The sequence below is a fragment of the Hyla sarda genome, chromosome 1, assembly GCF_029499605.1.
Source record: "Hyla sarda isolate aHylSar1 chromosome 1, aHylSar1.hap1, whole genome shotgun sequence".
NCBI classification, from domain to species: domain Eukaryota; kingdom Metazoa; phylum Chordata; class Amphibia; order Anura; family Hylidae; genus Hyla; species Hyla sarda.
Genome location: NC_079189.1, coordinates 561,307,324 through 561,326,850, shown reverse-complemented (window position 1 = coordinate 561,326,850; position 19,527 = coordinate 561,307,324). Strand labels below are relative to the sequence as shown.

General features: G+C 43.3%; 1 protein-coding gene across 17 annotated transcripts in view; it reads left to right on the top strand.

The window, feature by feature from the left end:
• Nucleotides 1-19,527, top strand: part of CELF4 (CUGBP Elav-like family member 4) — a 1,140,249-nt gene that overhangs the window by 686,493 nt on the left and 434,229 nt on the right. The window lies entirely within an intron of this gene.

The following is a 19,527-nucleotide window of genomic DNA, read 5'->3' as shown; positions in this document are numbered from 1 at the left end:
AGCCTAGGCAGGCAAGAGAAAATTTGTTTTCTTTTATTTTTCAGCCCAGAACGGATAAAATAAGAAAAGTGAGCACCGGACATCTCCTTTAAGGACCCAGGGGGATGAGACTGTGAGGCGAAAGGTTTATGATTGTGAATATTCGCATTGCGAATATTCGCAATACAAATATTCACAATGCGAATATTCGTGGAAATTCCGCCCTACTTATACCTGTGAACCAATGAGAGTTCTTCAAGCACAGATGTCAGAGCTTAGCAACGTCCCTAGCAACGTCCCTCGCATGATGTTATAGCGCACATGCGCAGACAAGCGAAATTTCGCTATTAATTTTGCATTCGCAATAGCATTACAATGGCCTCAACATACAATAGTTTCAACATACAATGGTCTTTTCTGGACATTGTAACTTGAAACCAGACTCAACATCCAATGTACTGACAGTCCAGATCTGTGAAATGTGTCAATGGCTGAAAGAACCGACCAATCAGAATGGGCATTCACTGGTAAAACCCCTGTATTACTAAAGTGTATGCACTGACTGATGTCTGGTAGTGCCCCCTACAGTACAGGGAGGTATTACATGTTCTGTACACTTTACCTGTACCAGGGTTACCTGCTCCTTTGGACACCAGGTGAGGGCGACTCCATGTTACTTTTGCATGTACATTGCGTGTACTATACAGGACCCTGAAGAAGCTCCTGTCCTCTACATAGACCAGTGTTTCCCAAGCAGGGTGCCCTCAGCTGTTGCAAAACTACAACTCCCAGCATGCCCGGACAGCCTTTGGCTGTCCGGGCATGCTGGGAGTTGTAGTTTTGCAACAGCTGGAGGCTCCCTGCTTGGGAAACACTGACATAGACAGCGATTTACAGCTCCCAGCAGATCTTTCTTACTTTTATATGTAAGGATTTGCTTTATCTAGATTAATAATCTACTTATTTATCTTTAATCCTCACTTTTTCCTATTTTTAGATGATATTTTGGTGGTTTCAGAACCAATTACCAGGTTTCCATAGAGTTCTGATCTCAACATACAATGGTTTCAACATACAATGGTCGTCCTGGAACCAATTAATGTTGTGACTTGAGGGACCACTGTAAATGAAAAAGTTGAAGCCTTTTCAAAAATGAAAGGAGCTATCTGATTGGTTGCTATGGGCAACTCAGCAACTTTTCCTCTGGACAGGTTTTGATAAATCTCCCCCGACGTGTTTCAGCCGGGTTTACCAGCCTTATTCATACTGAAGAGTTACATAACTATGTAGCTGGATGAGTAAGGCTGGTAAACCCGACTGAAACGCGTCGCGTTTTTCCTGCTGTATCGCTGTGGTGTTTCTAATAAAGAAGTTTTTATTGCATTGATACCTGCACTGGAGCTTCCACTGTTTCTTCTACCGTACATAAAATGTAAACGGAATGTGAGCTATATGAGGAGGGGTAACAGGCATAGGGGCACGCAGTGAGGAATATTCTGAACTACACTTCAATATGTTCATTTTCACACATACTCCATATATGTTCTTTTTTTGCCGCTTTATTTCTCTTAAAGAACAAAAAGCAACAAAAAAAAAATGATCTTCCCAAATTCCCACAATATGCTTAATTCATTAAAAGCACTTCAGAGCTAAGCTTCTGTGGCAAAGAGAACACGGGAGCGGAGATGAATAATTGAATGTTATTGACCTTCCATAACCTGGTATTATTGACCATAAATGATTTAGTTTTAAGTAAACCACCAAGGCCAAAATAAGTGACCCAGATCTGGCTGCAGTGTGCTCCGAACAGACCATTCAATTACCAACCACCTTAACCTCGCAACTTAATATGGCAGCGGCCGAGGCTTAATAAAGATTATATGGGGATATTTTCATGCTGTGGCCACAAGTAACATGGCTGAGAGTATATTAAATGCCATAGATTTACCTTATATACATTAATTATCTATCTATCTATCTATATATCTATCTCATATCTATCTATATATCTATCTCATATCTATCTATCTATCTATCTCATATCTATCTATCTAATATCTATCTATCTATCTATCTATCTACTCATATCTATCTATCTATCTCATATCTATCTATCTCATATCTATCTCTCTCATATCTATCTATCTATCTCATATCTATCCATCTATCTACTCATATCTATCTATCTATCTATCTCATATCTATCTATCTCTATCTATCGACTCGTATCTATCTCATATCTATCTCTTATCTATATATCTATCTATCTATCTCATATCTATCTCATATCTATCTCATATCTATCTATCTATCTCATATCTATCTATCTATCTCATATCTATCTATCTCATATCTATCTATCTATCTCATATCCATCTATCTATCTATCTATCTATCTATCCATCTCATATCTATCTCTCATATATATATATATATATATATATATATATATATATATATGTATATATCTCATATCTATCTATCTCATATCTATCTATCTATCTATCTATCTATCTCTATCTATCTATCTATCTATCGACTTGTATCTATCTATCTATCTATCTACTCATATCTATCTATCTCATATATATCTCTCTTATCTATCTATCTATCTCATATATATCTATCTATCTCATATCTATCTATCTCATATCTATCTATTTATCTATCTCATATCTATCTATCTCATATCTATCTATCTCATATCCATCTATCTATATATCTCATATCTATCTATCTATCTCATATCTATCTACAGCATCTATCTATCTATCTCATATCTATCTATATATCTATCTATATCTATCTATATATATCATATCTATCTATCTATCTATCTATCTATCTCATATCTATCTATCTATCTTTCTATCTACTCATATCTATCTATCTATCTATCTATCTATCTCATATCTATCTTATATCTATCTATCTATCTCATATCTATCTATCTTATATCTATCTATCTCATATCTATCTATCTATCTATCTATCTATCCTTGTTTAATGATTCAGAGATGCAAAAAATAAAAAAAATATTCCTAGACCATTGAATAAACACTTTATTTTCCACTTTCTAGAGGCCCACACATATGTGGTGGAGCAGTGGAGGAAGCCCACACATATGTGGTGGAGCAGTGGAGGAGGCCCACACATATGTGGTGGAGCAGTAGAGGAGGCCCACACATATGTGGTGGAGCAGTGGAGGAGGCCCACACATATGTGGTGGAGCAGTGGAGGAAGCCCACACATATGTGGTGGAGCAGTAGAGGAGGCCCACACATATGTGGTGGAGCAGTGGAGGAGGCTCACACATATGTGGTGGAGCAGTAGAGGAGGCTCACACATATGTGGTGGAGCAGTAGAGGAGGCCCACACATATGTGGTGGAGCAGTAGAGGAGGCCCACACATATGTGGTTGAGCAGTAGAGGAGGCTCACACATATGTGGTTAAGCAGTAGAAGAGGCCCACACATATGTGGTGGAGCAGTGGAAGAGGCCCACACATATGTGGTGGAGCAGTGGAGGAGGCCCACACATATGTGGCGGAGCAGTGGAGGAGGCCCACACATATGTGGTGGAGCAGTGGAGGAGGCCCACACATATGTGGCGGAGCAGTGGAGGAGGCCCACACATATGTGGCGGAGCAGTGGAGGAGGCCCACACATATATGGTGGAGCAGTGGAGGAGGCCCACACATATGTGGTGGAGCAGTAGAGGAGGCCCACACATATGTGGCGGAGCAGTGGAGGAGGCCCACACATATGTGGCGGAGCAGTGGAGGAGGCCCACACATATGTGGCGGAGCAGTGGAGGAGGCCCACACATATGTGGTGGAGCAGTGGAGGAGGCCCACACATATGTGGCGGAGCAGTAGAGGAGGCCCACACATATGTGGTTGAGCAGTAGAGGAGGCCCACACATATGTGGTTGAGCAGTAGAGGAGGCTCACACATATGTGGTTGAGCAGTAGAAGAGGCCCACACATATGTGGTGGAGCAGTGGAGGAGGCCCACACATATGTGGCGGAGCAGTGGAGGAGGCCCACACATATGTGGTGGAGCAGTAGAGGAGGCCCACACATATGTGGCGGAGCAGTGGAGGAGGCCCACACATATGTGGCGGAGCAGTGGAGGAGGCCCACACATATGTGGCGGAGCAGTGGAGGAGGCCCACACATATGTGGCGGAGCAGTGGAGGAGGCCCACACATATATGGTGGAGCAGTGGAGGAGGCCCACACATATGTGGTGGAGCAGTAGAGGAGGCCCACACATATGTGGCGGAGCAGTGGAGGAGGCCCACACATATGTGGCGGAGCAGTGGAGGAGGCCCACACATATGTGGCGGAGCAGTGGAGGAGGCCCACACATACGTGGTGGAGCAGTGGAGGAGGCCCACACATATGTGGCGAAGCAGTAGAGGAGGCCCACACATATGTGGTTGAGCAGTAGAGGAGGCCCACACATATGTGGTTGAGCAGTAGAGGAGGCTCACACATATGTGGTTGAGCAGTAGAAGAGGCCCACACATATGTGGTGGAGCAGTGGAGGAGGCCCACACATATGTGGCGGAGCAGTGGAGGAGGCCCACACATATGTGGCGGAGCAGTGGAGGAGGCCCACACATATGTGGTGGAGCAGTAGAGGAGGCCCACACATATGTGGCGGAGCAGTGGAGGAGGCCCACACATATGTGGCGGAGCAGTGGAGGAGGCCCACACATATGTGGCGGAGCAGTGGAGGAGGCCCACACATATGTGGTGGAACAGTGGAGGAGGCCCACACATATGTGGCGGAGCAGTAGAGGAGGCCCACACATATGTGGTGGAGCAGTGGAGGAGGCCCACACATATGTGGTGAAGCAGTAGCGGAGGCCCAGACTTGCTCTGCCTCCACCGTTCGTGCAGGGATTCATTTGCAGGTCACAGAAGCAATTGTCACATGATAACACAAATTTCCCTTCGCATGGGTTGGTATCATGTCTTGATTAAAATAAAGGAATCCTCCTTCAGTACGAGAAGCCGTGTAATCACTTTCCGACTAACAATCTGGATTCTTGGCTTTGATAAGGCAGTAATCGCATTCACATTTTGTCATACGCAATGTAAAATATATTCCTCCCGCAGTTATCAAGGTGGAAGTAATTACCGGATCATCACGTGAAAAGCGTCGGAGACGTTTCAAGCTCCAATGTTTCTCCCTTCTATTGTAAAGCACATGTGCCTCCCGGTTTGTGTTATGGCTATGAAGCTGTTTCTGAAGGATGGTTGATACTTTCATAGAGTTCTAAGTTCAGAGGAAATATCCGGGGACTTCTCAAGTTATCGGCCAAGGTTATTGGTGCTCGATGCCCAATGACCAGGTCTATACTGTAAAGGGTGGAAAAACCAGCCTGAAACCATTGAATCCGTTTATTAGTGGCAATAAGGTACTGTATTCAGCCAGTCTCCAGCTCACACAGGTGGAGAGGTCTCATTCATGCACAGATCCAGTGTTTCGACCAGAACACCCACAAGTCCACTTATCCATAGAGGTGCATGCAGCTCAAATAGTTAAAAACTCTAAATTGTTATACTTGTAATTTTTTACATTGTACCTAGCCCACTAACTGACTCATTTTCAGCATATTATACACTCTTAGTCATGAACCATGACTAAGGGCTTCTGAGATGCCAGAAACACCTCGATTAATGGTCTCACTGTAATGTAATTTTTCATGCACATATAATAACATTTGGGAGTTTTTAACCCTCTGAGGTTGATTTGCCACTTTGGAAAATTGCACTGTTATGTACTGTAGATGATCATAAGGTTAAACTTTCACCTTCGGGCCACCATTGGTGCTTCTTCCATTATACCGTTATAGAAATATAGCTATTGATTTGTACAGCAATGTACAAATACATCATGATGCTCATAAATGCTTATAAGTTATGGGTTTTAGTAATTCCGCCATTCCAACAACTTTTCTTCTTATTTTGTCTCCAAGAATCACCTGTTTGAAAACACCTCATCCATCTAGAGCTGATTTTTCTGTCATGGGTTCTCCTATAAGATCAGATTTTATAGTCCTCCCCCTGGTCTTCTCAAAGAGATTTTACTCCAGTTAAACAACGTTGGCTCAGTAAGGACGTGTTAAGTTCTTCCCATGACCACTTAAATGCACACTACATAATGTAGGCACCAAAGTCTATGAACACTCTCTTTCCGCTGCTTGTGGAAGTCCTTTGTAACCATGACAAGGGGATGTCTACAATCTAGAAGAAACGAGATTTCTCTATCATTATAGATTGTGATTCTTCACTGGAAGAGCATTGACACTATAAAGCTATCTGCCAGAGGATGTTGTGATGACAGGTCAAGACAAGGCAAGTCCTCCTGAGCAAGAGATGATCTTTGTATCCGTGCTTCATTCTGGGGCAAGAGTTGAGGATCCTAAACAGAGGTCAATTTCCCAATTACCAGAGAGGGAAAGAGATTTCATCATCATCATAGATGATGATTCTTTACTGTAAGAGTAGTGATCCTAAAGACCTCAATACCTGCTCCATTTTGGACAAGATATGAGTATTCTAAAGGTCCCCTTCACTATTAATAGAGAATTCCCTAATACGGTGTATAGCAATTGCTTTTCCCAATTTTTAACCATTTGGAAATCCTTTACTGTAGTTTTGGACTCAGATCCTACTTTTGAAGAAACTCTAGATTTCAATGTAACAAAGTTAAAGGGTACCTCTCATCAAATAAACGTTTGCTGTATTTTAGATTAATGAATGTTGAATAACTTTCCAATAGCATGTTAATGAAAAATATGCTTCTTTCTATTGTATTTTTCCTGATCAGTCCTGTCAGCAAGCATTTCTGACTCATGCTGGAGTCCTAAACACTCAGAGCTGCCAGCCTGCTTTGTTCACAGCCAAACAGGCTGAGACAACGCAGGCTGGCAGCTCTGAGTGTTCTCCTTTGTGAACAAAGCAGACTGGCAGCTCGTAGTGTTTAGGACTCCAGCATGAGTCTGAAATGCTTGCTGCCAGGACTGGTAGGGAGACCCCTAGTGGTCATTTCTTCAAAGTGTAAAATTAAATAGAAAGAAGCATATTTTTTTAATAACATGCAATTGTAAAGTTATTCTGCATACATTAATCTATAATATATCAAAAGTTTTTTTTTAATGAGAGGTACCCTTTAAAGGGGTATTCCAGCTTTATGCATCTTATCCCCTATCCTTTGGATTGGGGATAAGATGTATAAAGACGGAATACCCCTTTAACTATATACAAAGAAACCAAAGAGAAGTCCATTGAAATTGTCCTTATCTCAGATCTATTAAATACGTCATACATAGGTTCAGAATATTCTTTGTTTCACGCTCCCACTTGGCGGACCTTCAGTTTACTACCCATGGAGCCATTCACCAAGGGATTGGATGGTATAAAGGCGGTAGCCCAGGATACAGCTTCCCATACAAGAGAAGTTTTACTAATTGGCGAGATTAACACAAAAGTTCATTTTCTAGTGGTGGTAGCCGGTGGATTGTTGCCTTGCTCCAAATAATCTTCGGCTAATGCCGATTGCTCATTGTCGACCATTAGAAGAGGAATTTATCAGACTTTTGGCACTTCCAACTGTCTTGTTTCTCGGAGATGGCTTCTCTCCTATGTTTAATCAAAATCCTGCTTGTTTAAGCATCCTCTTCCATTGAATTATGAAATAATAAAACATTAACTCAATTTTGAGAGGAAATGCTGTGTTGGAGATAACTGTGTTTTGTGTACAGTCTGCCTCTACAACAAGTTTTCAGCATAGGGAGCGATAAATTACAAGAGAGAAAAAGCACTCAAGGTATGTCGTTCCATTGTCTGAAAGCATTAGAGATATAATGCAGTGCGCTGTAATGCAATTTAATACAATAATTCAGGAGAGCAGACAATGCCATGTTCTGAGACGAGGCGCTCATCTTTTCTTGACGAGCCGTCCTGATTATAAGCCCTTGAATTATTGCTAATGGCTGACAAAAGCATCGGCATCCATTGCATCGGCTTGTTAATGATTGGGGTTGGAGGGTATAGGAGCCTACAGCATATGTAATGTGGAGTTCTCTTGTAAAAAGCCTACTTTGCATGAAGCCTATGGCACAGAATGGATTTCTTTTGGCTTTCATATGAGCTGTGATCATCAGGAGCCTTGACAATTAGTCTTTGCCTTTGTTTATTAACCAAGACTCAAGTCACCGATTGGAAAGGTCAATCCGTGTTGACCTTCAAGCAAGTCACTTTGGTTATTCGGTCAACAAGATTAGATTGCCCCTTGGATGAGCAAGGCCACCAAGCCCAGGTATAATGCAATAGGTTGCAGAACGTAAAATTAATTACAAGGTAGAATTAATTGCATTATGTCAGGCTCGAGAGACAAGGAAATAACATTAGTCAGGATCTCGATGGATGACGTCATCGGGAACAGTCAATGGAGAAGACAGAAGGACTTTTTTTATGTGGGTTTACATATCTTTAGGCCAGTATTACATGCTGACTTTTCATAATGGGGTCGATTTATTATTGCAAGTTCATCAGAATTCTGGGGCAAAAGTCTGTCCCAGTTCGAGCCAACTTATAGTCTAGACGAAAGGTCATGTTTTCAGGATTTCCTTGGTCATTCACAGGTGATATGTCTGATTCACTGTCCATAATTATATAATCTGTGAAAGACTAAGGAAACCCTGAAAACATGACCTGTAGGGGGGACATGAGGACAGCACTTGGGAAACACTGGTCTATTGGTTGGCTTAAACTTCACCAGGCAGTCTAAGAAAGTGAAAGATTTATCAAACAACATGGTACACTTGGATGAATTTGGTTCATTTGTAGGAATTCTGAGAAGTAGACAGTTTTAGTAAATAAGGGCCAACTCACGCATGCTGACATTGGATGAACATGTATTAGAGCCTTATAGAAATCAATTGCCCAGTCAACGTTTGCAGTAACATCCTGTGGGAGACAAATAATGAAAAAGCTGATCACAGGATGTTCTGCTATTTGGACGCCTATTATTTGGCTTGAAATATTAGGGGAAACTCAGTAGTAAGTGTTCAATTCCCAAACAGCACTACCACAGGAAGAATAAAGCATTACATGATGCTCACTAAAATCCATATATTGCTGTTGTGCCATGTTCTCCAGATGGAAATAGTGGCACGTACTGTACTTTGTAGCCTGGGTTCACTTTGGCTAATAAGAGATTGAAGACTATATGCTATAGGTCAACTGCTATGTGTACCCCCTTGTTGTAGATCTACAAGCTACAGACAGTTTTATGTGCCTGTCATCTAGAAAGTGGTCCATGGTTTCTCAAAAAGCTTGGAAACCATGACACTAGTACTGGATCCATCACATCCCAGACACCAGTGACCTATAATGAAGAATTGTTTTGAATGCTGTACTTACCTTTAGGGTTTGCATGAGTAGCAGTCGCGCTGAGGTCCCATTGCCCTGCCATTAGTATCATAAATGGAATCTCCATCCTACAATTCTGCAGATTTTGCATTGGTGCCAAGGAGCTTCAAGTTGTGCATCACCACACACTTTAGGGGCCTGTACCATTAATCTTAAAGAGCCTACGTTTCAGGAATGTGCGTTCTCATGGACCAGCTGACAGGTGGTTTTTAACATTAAATGGGACACCATGAATATTTCATGCAAAATTTCTAGCCATCAATGGAATTGTCCCTTTGAAAACAGCAGCCAACACTTCACCCAAGGATTTTTTTCCTTTATTTTCCCCGTAAATACATTTCATCTGACTTCCAAACCAATAGACATGCTCATCCTGGTTAGTGGCACCGCCGGACAGGTGAAACGCTCCAGACTATCAATCATCATATTTATTTTAATTGTATTGTAATGGTCCCTTAGGAGATCAGTTCAAATGAGCTTGACATTATTAAAATTTTAATGCTCAGTTTTCATAGCTGAATGAATATTTAAAGAGTATGTCCTGCTCTTAACTTATGATGATGAAGAAATTAATGGAATGTCTTGTTTAATGTATCGGTACGTGTTGATGCAAAAGGGTGGGGGTGGGGGTTGAAGGCGAATGAGTGTTTTGGCATAATTACTGGAAAGAGGTGGAATTGGCGACACATTAATCTTAAAGAATAGGGCAGAGGAGATGGCTCTCGGTGGAGTTTGCTAGGAGAATGTGCCTTGTGGTGGAACAGACGGCAATCAGCAGTTCCAGGAACACAGATATTGTAGCAAATTGTTCCAAAACAATTGTCCCTGAGGCGATGGGAGATTAAATATTTACTCGGCAGTGTGGTTCATGAAGAGAACTGAGGCCGTCATATATGTTAATTCAGTGCAATGTAAAGAGGTGACTACATCCTATTATTTCTGTAGGACATGCAAATTTTGTACTATTCAGAGAAGACATTGACATCTGCGCATGTCTCCTATGAGTCTCCAATTTCCATCTCAAGCATGGATACATAGTCTGGGGGCAACAATTAACCTATGAGTTCATTTTCGGAGCAAGGTTTGAAACACATGCAGCCACAAAATATACAGGCTTCAAGCAGAGGTTTCCTATGGTCATACTGAAACCTAAGATTCCAGTGCTGCATGCAACCACTAGAGCTTAAAGGAGTATTCCCCCAAAGGATGGGGGATAAGATGTCTGATTGTGGGGGGGCCCGCTGCTGAGACCCCCCACGTTCTCCCTGCAGCACCCGCATTCTATGCGGGTGCTGAATCTCCAGTTTCGGAAACTTCCGGGTTTCCGGGAATGGGGATGTCACGCCATGCCCCCTCCATGCATGTCTATGGGAGGGGGCGTGACGGCCGTCATGCCCCCTCCCATAGACATGAATGGAGGGAGCGTGGCGTGACGTCACGTCCCCAGTCCCTGGAACCCAGAGGTTTCCGAAACTGGAGTTTCAGCACCGCATAGAATGCGGGTGCTGCAGGGAGATCGTGGGGTGTCTCAGCAGTGGGCCCCCCGCGATCAGACATCTTATCCACTATACTTTGGATAGGGTATAAAATGTTTTTGCCCGGAATGCCCCTTTAATCTACAATAATGTTCCTTATGCTGCACTGATGAGACCTAACAAGCTTGCAACAAGTCTAAAAAATGACATAGAGTTTCTTAAAATGTTGTGTCCAAGTAGCCTAATGGTTACTCTGCTGAGAAGATTTAAAGGGGTATTCCAGGCAAAAACTTTTTTATATATATCAACTGGCTCCAGAAAGTTAAACAGATTTGTAAATTACTTCTATTAAAAAATCTTAATCCTTTCAGTACTTATGAGCTTCTGAAGTTAAGGTTGTTCTTTTCTGTCTAAGTGCTCTCTGATGACACGTGTCTCGGGAACCGCCCAGTTTAGAAGAGGTTTGCTATGGGGATTTGCTTCTAAACTGGGTGTTTCCCGAAACAGGTGTTATCAGAGAGGACTTAGACAGAAAAGAACAACCTTAACTTCAGAAGCTCATAAGTACTGAAAGGATTAAGATTTTTTAATAGAAGTAATTTACAAATCTGTTAAACTTTCTGGAGCCAGTTTAAATATAAAAAAAAGTTATTTTCCTGGATAACCCCTTTAAATAGGGTTGCCCCATGATAACAAGATACACTTTGTCCTCACGATAAGAGATAACTACAGGTAAAACTCAAAAAATTAGAATATTGTGCAAAAGTTAATTCTATTTAATGAATGCAACTTAAAAGTAAAGGAAGCATGATCATCACAATTATGACAAATCACGGCTTGAACTATCTTGCTTTGCATGTAGTGAGTCTCTCATATATTAGTTTCACCTTTTAAGTGGCTTTACTGAAATAAATGAACTTTGCAGGATATTCAAATTTTTTGAGTTTCACTTTTATCTGACCGTGGATGATCTGACAGCTGGGACTACCCACACCACCCTACCAAACCCTACACCCTCTTCTTTGCAATCTTGGGATTGGGGATTCTAGTCCAGCGTCAGAATGGAAAGACAGGACATGCATATGTGTCGGCACTCTAATCATCCTCTATGGGAGCGATAGTATTCGGCTATTTCCATGGCCCCAATGGAGAATGAATGAAGTGACAATGAGCATGCTCGCCTCACTGCTCCATTCTGATGGGAGACTAGAGTCTTTGTTCTTGGGGTTGCAGGGGTCCCAGCAGTCGAACCCCGTCATTTTGATTAATCAGACGGAGCAATTTTTGCTCCGGAGGCTGATGATAGCGGGGTGCTGCATTAAAGATTGCGGGGGTCCCCAGGACCCCCCACGATCACACATCTTTTCCCCTATCCTTTGGAAAGGAGATAAGATGTCTTAGGGCCGGAGTACCCCTTTAATATCAGTGCCCCTGGGAAACCATACCTACTGAGTGACACCTATTCAATGATAGAATTTTATGAATTCCTTACTAGTTGAGGAAACCAACTTTTTGGGACAATGATAGAAGCCAAAGCGGCCCTCTTATTGTAGGAGACCCAGTGGAGTAAAGATACAGTAGGTGTGCGGCCACGTCTCCCACTAGTCTTCTATATGAGGTCAGCTGTCTTTCGATAGGTGTGGGTCCGTAGGGTGGAAATCCCACCTGAAGTGGGGAAACTCCTATAGAAAGATTGTAATATCCATATAGCTTATATTTTATGCCTTGTGTCATATCTTCTTAGTGTACACTGAGGTGGCAGCCCAAGTGGAATCCAGGACCAACATGGCCTTTCCCTAATCTTTGGTTAAGGACAGCCATTGGGTTCAAGTCCTGCAGGAACCCATGGGAACCGAGTTCCTGCTTTTTTTTTTTTTTTAGCATGTCCTAACTGATAGGGCTTAAGCACGAAAAATACAAGCTTTAGGGTGTTCGTTGAAAACTTGTGCAAAATAATGGCCCTCATTTACTATTCTAAACCCGACTTGTTTTGTCGGGTTTTTTTGGCGCATCTTTGTCTGCGCCATGTCACAGACATCGTGCGCCAGTCTGCGACACGATGCGACATTTTTTCCCGACGGACCCGATGTGGATTCTCCAAAACCCGAAAAAGGGGCGTAACCCGACATTTCTGAGCTTTCCCACGTATTTATAAAGGTTCCAACCCGAATTTGTTGAATTGTTGTGGATTTTTTCCCGACAACTCAGAGGAGTTGGAAACCAAAACCAAGAAAACCCACGTGCGACAAACAGGATGCGACATAATAATAAATATCAGGGGAAAAAAGCAATCGGGTGAGAAAGCAACATAGACTTACAACCCGATTTTCTAAGTAAATGAGGGCCAATTTTTGAATTTGCTTTTTGTTTTGTGTGTGTTGGTTTTTGTTCAGCAGCGAACATGGACGGGTTAAACACACGCAAACTTGGTGGAGTCCAGCTGAGTCTACATCATTGGCGCTGACTAATCCTCACAGTAACTAAAAATGCAATAAATTAATGGAAAAACAAGGACTAAGAATTCAGATCCAGATAGTTTGTGGCTGCCTGTGAGCTGAACCTGCGGCCTTACTGTATATCTCTGTCTGTTGAGCGCAAGACGGATCGATACATAGACGGATAGACCATGATTTCATGTGATATATGAAAACACCCCTGCAGGACTGGCCCAGGACAGGCTCTATAACTCTCTGGCTACTGGAAGTCTGGTAGTGAGTGATTTGTACGGGGCAGGGGCTGGGGAATATATCACCCGCTGGCGGGCGGTGCTGGTTTCTTTACTTAGAGCCCCGTGATGTCAAGTAGACTGTAATGTGCTGTAAATTATACATGTATTATAGCTCAGGACTAAAAGAATAGTTTCCCTGGCTATGGCGCTGTTAGACGGCCAATAGTTTTCCATATTATTTCCAATACAAATCCCAGCAGTTTATATTCAGATACAGGACTGCTAGAGAATATACAGACCCAGGGGCATAGCTATAGAGGTAGCAGAGGTAGCAGTCGCACCAGGGCTCTCATGCCTAAGGGGGGCCCCCAAAGCACATCTGCCCCATTGGAGACCAGTAATACCATATTTTTCGCCCTATAGGACGCACCGGCGTATAAGTCGCACACAATTTATAGGTGCAAAATCTAAAAAAAATAAAGATTTTGAACCCAATAGTGGTCTTCAACCTGCAGACCTCCAGATGTTGCAAAACTACAACTCCCAATATGCCCGGACAGCCGTTGGCTGTCCGGGCATGCTGGGAGTTGTAGTTTTGCAACATCTGGAGGTCCGCAGATTGAAGACCACTGCATAGGAGGTAATACTCACGTGTCCCCGCCGCTCCGGACCCATCAACGCTGCCGGCCGGGTATCCTCGCTCTCCGTCGCCGCCATCACGTTGTTACGCACGCCGACGCACGTACGCGACAACGTGATGACAAAGAAGGAGAGCGCCGGCAATACAGGGGATCCCTGAACGGAGAAGACACAGAGGAGGCCGGTAAGGTCCCTCCCGGTGTCCTGTAAGCACTAACCCGGCTATTCAGTCTTGGCTGTTTGGGACCGACGCGGTGAAATCGCGGCGGTCCCGAACACCTCGACTAAACAGCCAGGTTAGTGTCACTTTCCCTTCAGACGCGACGGTCAGCTTTGATCGCCGCGTCTGAAGGGTTAATACAGGGCATCACCGCGATCGGTGATGTCCTGTATTAGCCGCGGGTCCCGGCTGTTGATGGCCGCAGGGACCGCCGCGATAGGGGTCTATTCGCCGTATAAGACGCACCAACTTTTTTTGGGGGGAAGAAAAAGTGCGTCTTATACGGCGAAAAATACGGTATAATTGGCATATGGGGCCCTGTTGCAGATTTTGCATCGGGGCCCAGAAGCTACAAGCTACGTCTCTGTACAGACCTAGAAAATGTTGCCAATATCTATTATTGAGCAGCCATTGTGAGGTCAAGATTCTTTACTATGACATCATCAGGTTTCCTCTCTAGGCAAAATAAGAGAAAGATATGAGAGATTTTATTCCTCTTGCTCGACAAAAGGACAATGTTTCTCCTTAAAGGGGTACTCCGGTGGGAATTTTTTTTTTTTTTTTAAATCAACTGGTGCCAGAAAGTTATACAGATTTGTAAATTAGGTCTGTGTATATATCTCAATCCTTCCAGTACTTATCAGCTGCTGTATGCTCCAGAGTAAGTTGTGTAGTTTTTTCCAGTTTAAGCACAGTGCTCTCTGCTGCCATCTCTGTGAGTGTCAGGAACTGTCTAGAGCAGGATCAAATCCCCATAGCAAAGTTCTCCTGTTCTGGACAGTTCCTGATATGGACAGAGGTGTCAGCAGAGAGCACTGTGGTCAAACTGGAAAGAACTACATAACTTCCTCTGGAGCATACAGCAGCTGATAAGTACTGGAAGGATTAAAGAGTACCCCTTTAAGGAGAATGCTATAAGGGTTTGAAGTCTTATTGGCCTATTATTCTCCAAAGAGAATTCTTGAAAGAAGAATTTGTAATTTAGATCCCATAATGCACTTGGTTCAAGTGCTCTGCCTTGTTGGAAATGTCTCTGCATGCATCCTTTCATGAAAACGCTATTGCTATAACAGACTGCAGCAAAGCAAATGCTGTACACATTCTGAACAAGCAGGGGGCTGCAGTAATGTTACCAGAGAAGTGGTTTCAGCTCTGGATGTATCTAGAACAGTGTTTCCCAACCTGGGTGCCTCCTGATGTTGCAAATCTACAACTCCCTCCAAGCCTTTGGCTGTCTGGGCATCCTGGGAGTTGTTGTTTTTTTTAAAAGCTGGAGGCACACTGGTTGGGAAACACTGTTCTATGGGTTCCACCAGTGAGATAGATTACTTTTTGGTATGTTAATCTTCACCCTGTGTAAACCTATTGCAGTGTTTCCCAAACAGTGTGCCTCCAGCTGTTGCTAAACTGCAACTACTAGCATGCTCGGACAGCCGAAAGCTTATTGGGAAACACTGATCTAGAGTATACGGAATTACGGAATGCTGTTATGCGAGATAAATAGCGTACCTGCAAAGTATTACAACATCAAACAGATTTAGAGTGTGCACTATTAAGGAGCTGATGTTTTTTTTTTTTTTTTTTACTGAGGAGTCGGGAGCCACTTCATTACAGGCGGGGGTCTTGGGGGAGATGATGCCACCATATACTGTAATTAAAGATCATAATTAAAGATCTTTTTATGCAAGTGGTAACCTACAAATGAGCTGTGGGGCCAAGGTAAAGAAATACATAAAACCGTAGTTATTACCTCAGAGACCCGAGATTTACCTCAGATAAAAACCTGACTGAACAGTCCGTCCTCCGCTATACTGTATGTGTGTCAGAGCATGAAGATGATATCTCAGAGCTTCCTCAGCTTTCTTCTCTAGGTCTGGGCTGGCCCAGTGTTGTGTAGCGTCTTACCTTTTAATAGGTCATCTCAAATGGTTGGTATCTAAGGACTGAGACCCGCACCAACCTTAAAGGGGTTATCCCCAGATTAAAAGTTATTACCTAGTTACAGGATAGCAGATAACTAGCTAATCAGTGGGGTCCGATTTCTGGGATAATTAGCTGATCAGTGGGGGTCCAATTGCTGGGATCACAAGAGCAGTGGTGCCTTGTTCTCCTACTCAATGGAGTGGCAGGGTGCATGCTTGGCCACCACTCTGTTCACTTTCAATGGAATTTCCAAACATAGCCGAGTGCTCCAGTCAAGAGAACGTTAATGGAATTGGGGTCATGCAGGATCAGATAAAACAGACGGTCACACGGTATGCAGTAGGTCCCGCTATTCACGCACACTCTGGCAAACTACACATGGCATCTTTCCCTTCTGTGCAATCTTAAGCTGTATTGGCATTTAGAGGTGCCCATTGGCCCCTCTGTGCAGTGGTCTTCCTCCCAGCAGTGTCGCATTTTACAAAATGCTGGGAGAAAGTGGTGATCATGATTGGACGCACATTGAGGGAACAGTCAGGAAGGGAACGCACACATTGTGGGAGTGGGCAGTAATGGTCAGACATTCAGTAGGAGCGGGCAGGACCAGGATTGAGGAAACAGTCCTGCCCACAGCTCTACTCTATTGTTCTATGTTCAGAAGTCCCATTGAGAGTGAATAGAGTGGTGGCCAAGCATGAGTGCTATCGCTCCATTGAATAGGAGGACACAAGACCTCAGCTCTTGTGATCACAGTCATCGGACCCCCACTGATCAGCTAGTTATCCCCTGTGAATAGGAGATAACTTTTAATCTTGGCATAATCATTGTAATACTGAAGGTTCTACTATACAGCCACTATAAAATATGTAGTGATGGCAGTATTTTTAGGATACTGCATAGAGGTGTTATGTGTCTGATATATGAAGCGTTGGTCATATGAGGGTATATGAGCACTGTAACACCACATCACACAAGAAGCAGGTCAACAAAAGTTACCATACTGGGCACCAAGCAATGCTATGCTAGCCCCTAAGTCTGAGAAAGTTGTCCTAAAGTCCAACATAAAGACTGTAGCTGTTTGGAGTTTCCATAAATTTCCATTTCCAGGGTATTTTGTCACATTTTATGACGCTCTGAGTCATTGTCTTTAGACCTGAAGATCCTTTGGTCAACAATACATCCTATTTACAAGACTAAGTGACCTGACAGCCTGCTTTACTACACCTGGACGGATCCCAAATGTTCTGCTTATCGCCACCAGACACCTTTGTCGCTATTTTATCTTACAGATTAATAGATGTTTCTGGTCCTCAGTGATGGAAAACATTCACATTCACTCTAAGAAACTCTCGCTGCTTTTCTGACCATTCTCAATTCTGTTCGAAGGACTAAACTAGATATTGCTGATACCTATTTCCTATAGATTATAAACTCTTGGTCAAAACATTTTATGAAACTTGTGGTTTCAGTTATTTATAAATAATCATAATAAGTATTATTAATTATAATTATGAATTATTTATTTATAGAAAGTATATTATTTAATAAATAAACATACATCATGGTATATTTTTACATGATGCACATGAAGCCAGCGCAGGTGCTACACTCAGTTTACAGATTGCGGGTACAGGCTGCTGATAGCAGTCTGTACCCACCATCTATAAAGCAAGCGTAGCTCCTGCGTTCACTGTCTGTGCATGATGTAAAGGAGGGACCTCATTGTTAATGGCAGACATACAATCTTGCTCATGTCCACCATTGACCCTTTAGATGCTGTGATCAATTCTGAGTCAAAACTCCACCAATCTCATATCAGCAGTATACCCTAAGGGTATTAAAGTCTCTGTAAACCCATTGAAATCATAGTGCTCGTTCACACTGCTGCCGTGCTCCACTAAAGTGAGCTCCGTCGGTCAGTCCCTCGGAGTAATAGGAGTTGAGCAGAGAAAAAAGTACTACATCCCCCATTATTTTTCTCCACTTTACTCCTGTAAAAGACGGGATACCTGTTGGACCCCATTCAAGTCAAATGGATCCGACGAGATGCAGTGATGGCATTTGCGCTGTGACCCTTTCAAGGTCTAAAAAAAAAAAAATTGCAAAACAGACCCTTAAAGGTATAGTCCTGTGGAAAGCAAATATTTTCAAATCAACTGGTGTCAGAAAGTTATACAGATGAAAAATATATTTTATCTAAAAATCTTAATCTTTCCAGTACTGATCAGCTGCTGTATGCTGCATAGAAAGTTATATAGTTATTTTCTGTCTTGGGGACTTGCTCCTACTCTAAACTGGCAGGAGCAAATTCCCCATAGCAAACCTCTCCTGCTCCGGACAGTTCCTGACACGGACAGAGGTGTCACAGAGAGTACTGTGGTCAGACTGGAAAATACTACACAACTTCCTCTGGAGCATACAGCAGCTGATAAATATTGGAAGGATTTAGTAATTCACAAATTTGTGATTTTAAAGCCTTTTATTTTCCACCAGAGTGCACCTTTAAAGGGGTACTCCGCCCCTAGACATCTTATCCCCTATTCAAAGGATAGGGGATAAGATGTCAGATGCCTGGGGTCCCGCTGCTGGGGAACCCCGGGATTGCCTCTGCGGCACCCCGCTGTCATTACTGCACAGAGCGAGTTCGCTCTGCACGTAATGACGGGCAGTACAGGGGCCGGAGCATCGTTACGTCACGGCTCCGCCCCTCATGACGTCAAGGCCCGCCCTCCTCAATACGAGTCTATGGGAGGGGGCGTGGCGGTCGCCACGCCCCTGCCATAGACTTGTATTAAGGGGGCGGGTCGTGATGTCACGAGGGGCGGAGCCATGACGTCACACTACTCCGTCCCCTGTATCGCCCGTCATTACGTACAGAGCGAACTCGCTCTGTGCAGTAACGACAGTGGGGTGCCGCAGCAGCGATCCCGGGGGTCCCCAGCAGCGGGACCGCGGCGATCTGACATCTTATCCCCTATCCTTTGGATAGGGGATAAGGTGTCTAGGGGCGGAGTACCCCTTTAAAGGGTCAGAGCACACCGGCATTGTGACCTTAGCCTAATCTGAGTGCACAAAGTTCAAAGTAAAATATCAAATATGCTTCTGTATATGTATTTTTGCCAACATTTTTTTAACATTTTCTTAAACCGTTGTTCCCTCCTAACGTACGCTCT